Here is a 9,878-nt window from a genome sequence, read left to right as displayed (position 1 = left end):
AGGGTCAAGCTCAGCTCCACAAATGTCGCCCAGCACAATTGTTCTGGTTGTGCTGTGTAGTTGCACAGGCTGAGGGGCCTTACGAGATTTCCTTTCCTGCACAGCCAGACTACTTTTCTGAAGCCAAGTGAAAGCAAGTCTTGTCTTCCCAGAAATACAGAGGCCCAAGTCTTTTCTCAGTTCAAGCTGCCTGGAAACCCCTCCAACTGCAGCCCCCTCCCTTCCTATCTCAACCTGCCAATTGCTCTTGCCTTGGAGCAGGAAAACAACTGCATATTGAAAAGATGCTGCCAAGTCCCAGCAACACTAAGGACTTAACCCCAGCCAGACAAAGGAAGCCACCTCTGCCTGTCCCAGCCACCCAGCCCCTTGCCCATGCCCCCTCCACATCCCAACCCTCCCCTGCATCAGCCCAGCGGCAGCAGTCAGAGGTGCTGCACGCCCTCCTGGCACTCTGCCTCTTTCCTACCCACGCAAACCACTGACCCGCGCTCAAGGCACAGCAAACGGACTGTTGTCATGATGCAGGGTAAAAGGCAACGATGACAAAGTTCACACCACAGTTTTTCCACTGACTCCTCAGCAACCAACAGCCAATTTGGTTCTGCTCCCTTCCTGGCTCATCTGCTTCCCTTCAGCCCCATGCCAAATATTCAAAGCCAAGAGAGAGGCGCCTTTGGGATCCATCTGAAAACACACACCCCAGATCTCATGCTGCTGGGCCACCCAGGCTTTAAGCCAGGGAGATGCTGAGGGATTGCAGCTCACCAAGAGACTGCTCAGGATGCTCTGCACCAATACTCACACTGGAAAGGGAATTGGATGTGATCTTAGTGACAGAAACGGCACGAACCTGGCCCTCCTGTACTTTCTGCAGAACCCTTGAAAAGCAATTAGCAGGAACCAAGTGATCAAGCCCAGCAAATCCAAACAAGCAGCAACTCCTTTGTCAAAAAGGTAAAGCCAGTGAAGAGGGCAACATCAAGCCAGAGCACAGCAGCGAGAGCCCGAGACAGTTCCTCCCTCAGTGATTACAGTCCTCTCTGCCCAAACCAGAGAAAGCCACAAAGGAAAATAGACTCGGTGGGTCTCTGAGGTCGCAAAGAGCAGGCGGGCAGAGCTCGTATCCAGGCTGGAAGCAACGCCAGATCCTAAGACAGATTTTCATTGGCAAAGCTGTAGCAGAACAGATTGCACCAATTCTATATTGTTTTTCTGCAGCTGTCTCATGCTCTGAGGGCTGTTAAAAGCATTGTCGTGCTCTCCCTGAAAATTTCAGGGGTTCTAAAAATCGGAAATCAGCCCAGATACACTCATGCATTTAAAAGGCTGCCTTGGCAAACAGTGCAAGAGCTCAGGTGCAGGTCACTGCTTTTCTCCCTGGCTGTTGCACAGCCACAGGGCACCTCTCTGAATTTTGTAAAGATAATATTCCACATCTGTCTGAAAAAACATGAAACAGAGCCTCCCCGAGAGGCTCAGGACAGCCAGGCGTCCTCTGGAGCCCTTGCCAGCATCTCTAGAAACAGTTTCTGCAGCTCCTCTGTGCAAACCCAGACTCAGCAGAACAGCAGCAAAAGTGCTTTTGGGTTCTTCATGGCGTTATGGAAAAATCTGTGTGTGCCATCAGATGAATCTGCAAGCCTATAAATCAGAGTGTGGCAGGATTCCCAGAAGGCCAGGCCATCGCCTCACAGCAGCACAGCTCGCATGCAAGGTGAGAATTACGCTCTGCTTTGCTCATGCGAGAACAGACCCACGGTCTAGCACTGTGCGGCACAGTCTGTGGCGGGTGCCTGCTGCCTCTGCAGGAAATCCTGGAGCTCCAGCATCCCGCAAGCTGGTCTCACTTCTCCCAGAGGACCGCGTGGCTTAGTCCGCCACTGCATTTTCCAAAATTTTTAGCACTTCTGTCCTAGTATAGTTCCACAGATAACATCTACCCTGGAAACGCTTGGCACCGCTGCACCGAGCGTCTCTACAAATCAAGTGCACGGAGGCAAGTCCCCGCTCCTCCTCAACATGGCACCACATCGGGTTTTGCTCCGACACTGTGGTAGTAGTGCAATTCAATCGTGTGTGTAAGCAGCAGGCAAGCATATATGGCTGTACGAGTTTGCCACATAGATTCAAAGCATGGTACATCTTTGCATCTGTGAAATGGACCCTGGTCCTTTTCTTCCATAGGAGGAATTTGTATAAACATTTTGTTTCTTGGAAAGTCTCCCTAGATACAGCAAGATCTCTAATACTCACCCTAATAATTTTCTCACTGCTATCACAAAATCATGAGTTAGTCCATATGATGATTTGCTCTTTAAGCAAATTGCAAAACTTATTATGAAAAAAAAAACACCAACAAAATTATGTTCTTTTATATGTTTCTTGGAATTGAGCCTTTGGTAAGGGGAATAAAAGGATGAAGTATCAGATTTTTAAGCTTTTCTAGCCAAAAAGCCTCCTCTGTTTTCCTCACAAAGTAGGGTAAAGGCCTGCAGCACATCCAACAAAATATCCCAGGCTCCCTCCAAACCTCATCACTTCTCTCCCCAATCTGACACAATCTAGCGTTATGCCACAGCAAACACTCTCCCATCCCTAGGACATCAGGTGAGCCTTCAAGTCCAGCTAAGAGCAGGAGCAGATCCTCGGCGCACCGGGATGTTCTGCCTTTGCTGTACATCGCAGCAACCAGCCACGTCTGCTGGGTTCGAGGCAGACCCCAACAGCCTTTGGAAAGGGGACATCCTTTCCAAACCAAACTTCCTAAGGCCATGTCCTTCATGGCTTTAACTTCCAATTACTTTTTTGTTTTTCAGCCTCCATATTTCTTTCTCACCCTCACCTTCCCTGCTGCACTGCAAGTATTTGTTACTGTGCACGTAGAAAGAATGAAGCCAAAAGTTTAATATTAATATCATGTGTTATCTGCCTGATGGAAACGGACAGTTAAGGAGACAGAATGAGCAAGAATGGCTAGTGAAGACTTCTCCATAGACCTGTTTTAGGTTAGCTCCTTCTTGCAACCTCAAAGGTACTGCAATGAGTTATACAGAATGCAGGCTGCTCTGTAGCACTGCCAGAATTCAGTGCTCTCCTCTTCCCTTACACTGGTGAAAGAAGGGAGGATATAGCATCAGGGTTACACACACGCCCAAACCAAGGGAGTTCATTTATCCTGACTACTGAATAATGCATGTCTTCAGAAAAAAAATATTTCTGCTCCTGCATACAGACGTCATCATCCAGCAGTGAAAGAGAGGGATGGCACAACAGCAGGCTGCCCGCAGAAACGCACTTCAGGAGCGCAGGCAGCAGTGGCACGGAAGATGAGACAGGCGATCAGACAGCTCTTTACCTTAACCCGTACGGGCAGTGGGCTGCGGAAGCTCCTGACACGCAGGAACGCCACTGCTTCCACGCGGATCTTGTGTGCTGGAGAATCCTGCCTGTTTTCATCCAGGGCATTATAGAGTGACTGCATTTGTGCTGTTCAGACAGCCTCTACAAGCCCTTCAGGAGCAGCTACATCCTCCAACACACATGGCTTTAACTGGGAATTATTTTTTTTTATTTTAATTCCAGTCACATGTTTTGAGCTGTTACTTTTCTCTCCTCTGTGTGTGTATATAGATAGATATATTTTTACGTCTCCTGTCTGTGTGCCATGCTAGCCTCAGGCAACCAGCTCAGAGAGAGAGCCGTCAGCCTTGACAAATGACTCAGTTCTTGTTTGGAGCCAGATCTGTAAAGCATCTCCTTCCTTCCCTTCCCAAGGCTGCTGTGAGCACAGCCACCCTGGTCCCAGGCAGGTGAGCTTCACCGAGCACAGCTGGAGACTGATCCTGCTTCAGCAAACCTGAGAGGATTCCTTGAAATCACACCAATCAGACTCTCACCCAGAGTCCTTCAGAAAGAGAGATTTCCACCACAGCAGAATGGGATTTTGTTCGGTGCAGGGGAGCCAAGGAAGCAAGTCACACAACAGCTTTCTCTCTTCCCCCCTCATCCTTATATCACCGCCTGCTTGGCTTTGAAACAGGGAGAGTCCTGGATGCTGGGGCCGGGACTGCTCCGGTCTCAGGGATCACAGACCACATAACGGAGGACGTCTGCTCGCTGGTGAGCCGACACGCTCATCGGCCACAGGGCAGGACCGAGCCACAGCACGCGGCCCTGGCGCTCCTTCCCGCGGCCATACGGCACGGCAGGACACCTCCGTTGGAGGCCAGTGTCTCGGACACCCATGCAGCTTTCGCAGGCTTTCTTTTTCCACTGCTGATCTCTCACACAACTCTCTGCAAAATGCTCATTCAACAGCATGACTGATGACAACTTTCTGCCAAAAACACTGACGGCAGAGAATGGCTTTATTGAAGGAAATGTACATTTTGCAGAGTGAGTTTTCATTTTCTTCTAGAACAGGGAAGGAAAAAGTGACTATTTTCAGCCATTTCATTGTTAACTCCTTAGACACCTGAACACATCGTCAAAGCTCCCTGTCAAACACTATCTCCTCCCAGAGCCTGTGGTATTTGCCAGCATACTTTTGCTGTTTGCACTCCCAGCGGTGCACACGAAAGGGATGAAGGCAGATAACACGACAGCCTCCCTTTCTCCAGCGGCTTTACCCAGGAAAGCACCAAACCACAGACTTCAATCAACCAACTAGTTCATGCCTGCAGTTCCCTGGATTACAGCCCTCATGGAAGCAACTGATACAAGAGCTGGCCAAGGGCTGCAGCCTTAAAATTCTGGGTGCGTCGCAGTGAACTCATATGTTTTATTATTTAGACCCATGCAGGAGCTCAGACACTCAGCTGAACTGAGAGGCCAGGAAATGCCTCAAGGCACACATGGAGTCTCACAATTCCAGGACATTCATCTGCATTTACGTGTATAAATCCCTGTTCACTCACCATGAGATGCTGGCCCGTGGGTTTCCCAAGCAAGCTACTCCTTACTGAAATCAGAAGGTCTTGTTTGTCAGAAAGGAAGGAGAAACACACATTGCTTATGATGCTAGATGTTTTCACTTGTTTAGTCACTGGTGGCTTATGTTCCTGCTATGCTGCAGAAAGCTTGGCCAGTAAACAAGTCAGATCTGATGGCCTCTGTGTTTTGCAGCAAGATACAATCCCCAATACCATTTTCTCGATACAAATCTCTGCAGACAGCTGCTAAAAAAGGGGCTGTTTTCTGATGCACTATCAGCTGTGGTATGATAACTTTACAAGAGCATAGCTGGAGTACAGTAACAACAGGACTCTCCTCAAAGCACTGGCAGTCACTGCCCATCCCAAAATCTTCCTGCCCGACTGTAAGAATTGAGAAGTGTGTTTTTCTCTCTCCATCTTTCACCATACCCCAAAGACAACCACCCCTCAAGGGCAGGGCACTTAGGAACTCCACTCAGTTCTTACATGATCTAACTTGCAGGCGATTTTCTGACAGAGAACATTTTTCTCTGTGTCCCTCTCCCTTTTTAAATTAACTGCTCTCTTCTCAAAGCCTGAGAGACAGACAACTATGTCGAGTCACAAGTGCCTGAGCACTCTTAACAACTCAGGGCTGTTCTCCTGCTTTCTTCAAGCCAATACCTAGAGTTGGGCTTTTCATGGTGACCAGACCCCATGGCCACCCAGGGTGCTCCTTTTCGTCTCCGGGGACCTGTGGTTTGCAGTGTTCCCACCACATTTGCAAGGCACACCTTGTAAATGGGCAGAGCCTGCTATTTAATTCACCAGCTGGTGACTTCCTTCTAAACAACCTTTTGCTCCCTCCCATGTTAAGCAGAACAGCAGAACCATTGTAATACCGTGCAATGCAAGTGCTGCCCTGCCCAGTTCAGTAAAAGACAAAGCCAAGGTCTCCAATTCACAATTAATCTCACTGTGACGTGGGTAAGGAAGTGCTGAAGGGAAGGAGTGGGAGTCAGGACATTCAGCTCCCAGCTTTGCTACCTATATTCTCTTTCACCCTGAAGACTATAAAATTTCTCACCCTTGAAAACAGGAATAATATTTCCCAGAAAGGCTGCAATAAAATACTGATGTTTACCAAGCACTCTGAAACCCTGCAATGGATATAACCCTTCCAGGATCCACTCAGCCTGGCGCAGCAGCACGGGACCCTAATACAAACCACGAGTAACAGTAATTAACAAATAGCCCCAGAGATGCATATTAATCGGCACTTTCCAGCTCTCCTTGGGCATGAATGGATACTCCACAGATGGAGCGCACAAAGAACAACCTCAACTCTGCGGCGTGGATCACAGGAAAAAACTTACCCCACGGCTAATTTACACTCAAGCTGCTCCAGGAAACCGTAGCAATTTACCCCAAAGTGCCCAGGGAGGTACCACCAGCCAAGCCCCTGCGTGCTGTACGGGGTGAACGCTCCGAAAAGGCACCTGCTGTGATACCCACCAAAGAGCAAATACAACCCAGCAGTCTGCAAAATGGCAGGAGCATCAGGAAAGTCACAGAAACATATAACCTGTCAAAGGCATTGGGTACAGCAAACCCTCCATTCTACCTGTAAATATGCACAGCTTTTTTAATCAAGGCATGGAGGAACCCCACCACACATGCATGGCGAGCTCAACACAACCATTAATTATTTGTGTGGCCACACCTGCGAGCCCCACGGCAAAGCTGATCTCGCCATGCTGAGTCTGCTGCAATCCTATAGCAGAAGTCATTCCTCCACAAGCTACACGGGGCAGGCAAGCACGAGCGAGGCTGCAAATGAAATCATTTGCCCCAGGTCTCATCACGAATTAGCAGCCAGATCTGTGTCCACAGCAAGCCCTGCACAGCGTCCAGGGAAGGGGCTCCGAGGGGCAGCGCTTCGCTTTCGCAGGAGCCATCTCGCTCTGCTCCCTGGCAGCCAGAGCGTGGGAGGGAAACAGAGCTGGATCCCCAGGGCAGGAGAAGAGCCCTGTCGCACGGCGTGTGTTCAAAGCTGCTTCCCAGGAGCATAACACAGCCATCATTTTCTGCAGCTCAGAGAGCAAACTGCATATATCAACTGACGGCGCTAAGTTTTATCCATACATTTTTAAAAGCAGCTTCCAAGATGAAACATCTGCTCTCAGGTGGAGCCAGGGCTCAACATGAAATGGCTTCTACACCGAGTTATGTTATACCAATAACATAGGTATTTTCCTCATTTTAAATCCATTTTCTTAATCTTTTTTCTGCAGCATCTGGAAGAAAGATGCATTAGCCCCAAACTCACAGAGAAGAGCCCCTCTGGCCACTCCACAGGGTGTAAATGCAAAGGGTAACAGAAAAGCATGAAGGGAGACAAGACAACCCAAGATCCTTCATTCAAAATTCCTTCAGATTTAGCAGCTGCACAGAGCTACTGACTCACAGCAGAAGATGAAGCTTCTTTAGACATATCATTTCTAATTTCAGAGTCAGAAAGGAAAGGCCTGTGGTTCCAGTGCCTGTCATCCTTGGGCAAAATCCTCTTGCTGAAAGAAAACTGGGAATAGCAGATTTTTTTAAGCTATTTATTTCCACCCTGAAGGTAGCGATCAGATAGTAGCACTGCCTTCCAAGTAATTCATTCAGGGTTTGTGTTGCTGCTCCAATGTCTAGGGCTTTGCAGAGGGGTCTTTTTATTGCTTCCAGTGAAATAAGGAATAGTAATCAAATATCAATGAGATGCTTCAGCACATGCTCGCTCCCCCTTTCCCAGGCTTCAACGGGACAGGGATCAGTCAGGCACTTGCAGGATCAGGCCATTATACTGGTTTGGCTGCCCACTTTCAAGGTTCTCGGCCCAATGCCTCAGATTCAGTTCCAAAAAAAAGCCTGTTTGTGCCACTCCTGGTGGGAGCAGAGGCCATGGCTATTGCCCTTACCAGGCCTGTCATTTTATCCCAGGAAAAGTTAGTTAAGTCAGTTAAGTACAGGGTTGTGCTGCAAATTGCTCATTTAATATTGCCCTTGAAACTGCATTGTAATGATAAATTTTCACTTCCTTCCCTAGGTAGTTGCGTAACGTTGCTGGGCATTGTTTAGAGAGCTGCTGCGCTCCAAGCCAGAGGCAGCTGGCATCCCCTTCTCCTCACCAAGCACTGGCAGGACTGTTACCTTTCAGGTTGTGGTGTTTGCATTGCTTTTTTTTTTTTTTAACACTATCAGCTTAATACATTAAACAACAGATAGATGTGACTCAATGCAAGTAGCCTTCCAGCAAGATTATTCCTACTTTCTTCAGCTTTCAGTGGGAAAAAAATAGCCCACTTATACCAGTTAAATCTAAGGCAGTTAGAAAGTCCAATCTGTCAAATAACATTTAATTAAAAGTATCTTTAGGGAGAGAGCAGCTCAGTCAACAGAAAGCTTTCCCACTGACAATATAAATAGCCCGGGCCCAGAATTCAACAGCCCCACTTTGTGGTCGGGCTACGCAGCCTGCATGCCCAGAAGCAGGAGGAATTTTTGTTTCAGGACTTTGGTTGGCATGTTTTTTTATAACAGGGAAGTGGCTTTGAATTCTGGAAGCTAGGCTGCCTGATAAAAGCAATACACAGAGCAGGACTGGAAATGGGGGAAAAATAGGCATATCTGAGCAGCAATTTGGAGACAAAATTGCTTTTAAAGCAAAACAGCATCAAGAATTAAATAAGATGCATCCCTCCACTTGAGGAAACTTGCTGCTGGTGGCTTCTTGCAGCCTAAGACCTAACAGCATTCAAACCTGTTCTTCAAGCAAGGTTGAAGCAAAAAAGCAACCACACCAGCACAAAAAATACAGTTTATATGCTCTGGTGACAGAAGGCCTGATCTGTTGGAGAAGAGGCAAGACAGCACAGAGTAGAGAGCAGGGTTGGAACACGAGAGTACAGGGAGATGAGGTTTGAGACATACCAGTATCTGCTCTTGGGAAAGCGCAAGCTGCACGTGGCGATGGTGCAGGAACAAAGTTGTGCCCTGAGGACACGTTAAAACAACATGAATGTGGGAAGCTACAGGACAAGCTAGGAGGTCACCGGCTGTGCAGGGGACCCAGGACACGAGTCAGGGTCACCCCAGATGCACCTTGAGGCAGGGTGAGGAGGGCTGGGCAGGTGGCTGCAGGGTGGTCCTGCAGAGCTGCGAGGGAAGGTCTGCCATTTCCCTGCTGCCTTTCCTCTGTCCTCGCTCAAGCTTCAAACACACCTCCAGCTGAGAGCACCAAGGGCTTTCTCTGTCCTTAAGACTGCCCCAGCCAGGCCCCCATCAATCTCCTGGTTACAGGAACCCTTTCCAGACAGCATCCTTTCTCCCTTGTTAGGAGAACGCTCTTTCAGTTACTTTCCCAGGAAGGATGCCTCTGGTGACTAATGCAACAGCCAGCAAAAGGCACCTCAGTAGCTCGTCATGGAGCACCAGGTAGCACGGCTCATCCATGCTTCACAGACAACATCCCAGCCGGGAATGGTCAAAGGCTGCCTTGCTTCCAGACCCAGCTCTCCATTCAGTTAGGCCCTGGGGTGACAAATCAGAGAGTTAACATTCCTCTCACAGGGAACTGGCTTCAAGGGGTGCCCTCAGGCCACACAAGCTTATTTGACTTCAGCTGACACAGGAGCAAACACCACATAACCCACCAACACGTGGCCAATGCACACAGTCCTCTTTCTAGTCTGCTTGGCCCAAATGCCTCGTACGTGAAGGATTTTGGGATAAAGAATCCCTCTTATCATTTCACCTCGATTGATATGTCTACATACAAGCCAAATTAACGCCCTGAGGACAACAATTGTTTGTATTGCAGCAGCACCTAGAGGTCAGAAGTAAGATGGAGATCACGCTGTGCTAGGCACTGTACAGGTACGAGGCATATCCCCTACCCATTTAACATCAGAGACCAAA

The sequence above is a fragment of the Cariama cristata genome, unplaced genomic scaffold (genome assembly GCF_000690535.1).
Source record: "Cariama cristata isolate BGI_N322 unplaced genomic scaffold, ASM69053v1 scaffold14533, whole genome shotgun sequence".
Taxonomy (NCBI): domain Eukaryota; kingdom Metazoa; phylum Chordata; class Aves; order Cariamiformes; family Cariamidae; genus Cariama; species Cariama cristata.
The sequence above is the reverse complement of the archived record's forward strand: the minus strand, read 5'-3'. Positions refer to the sequence as shown.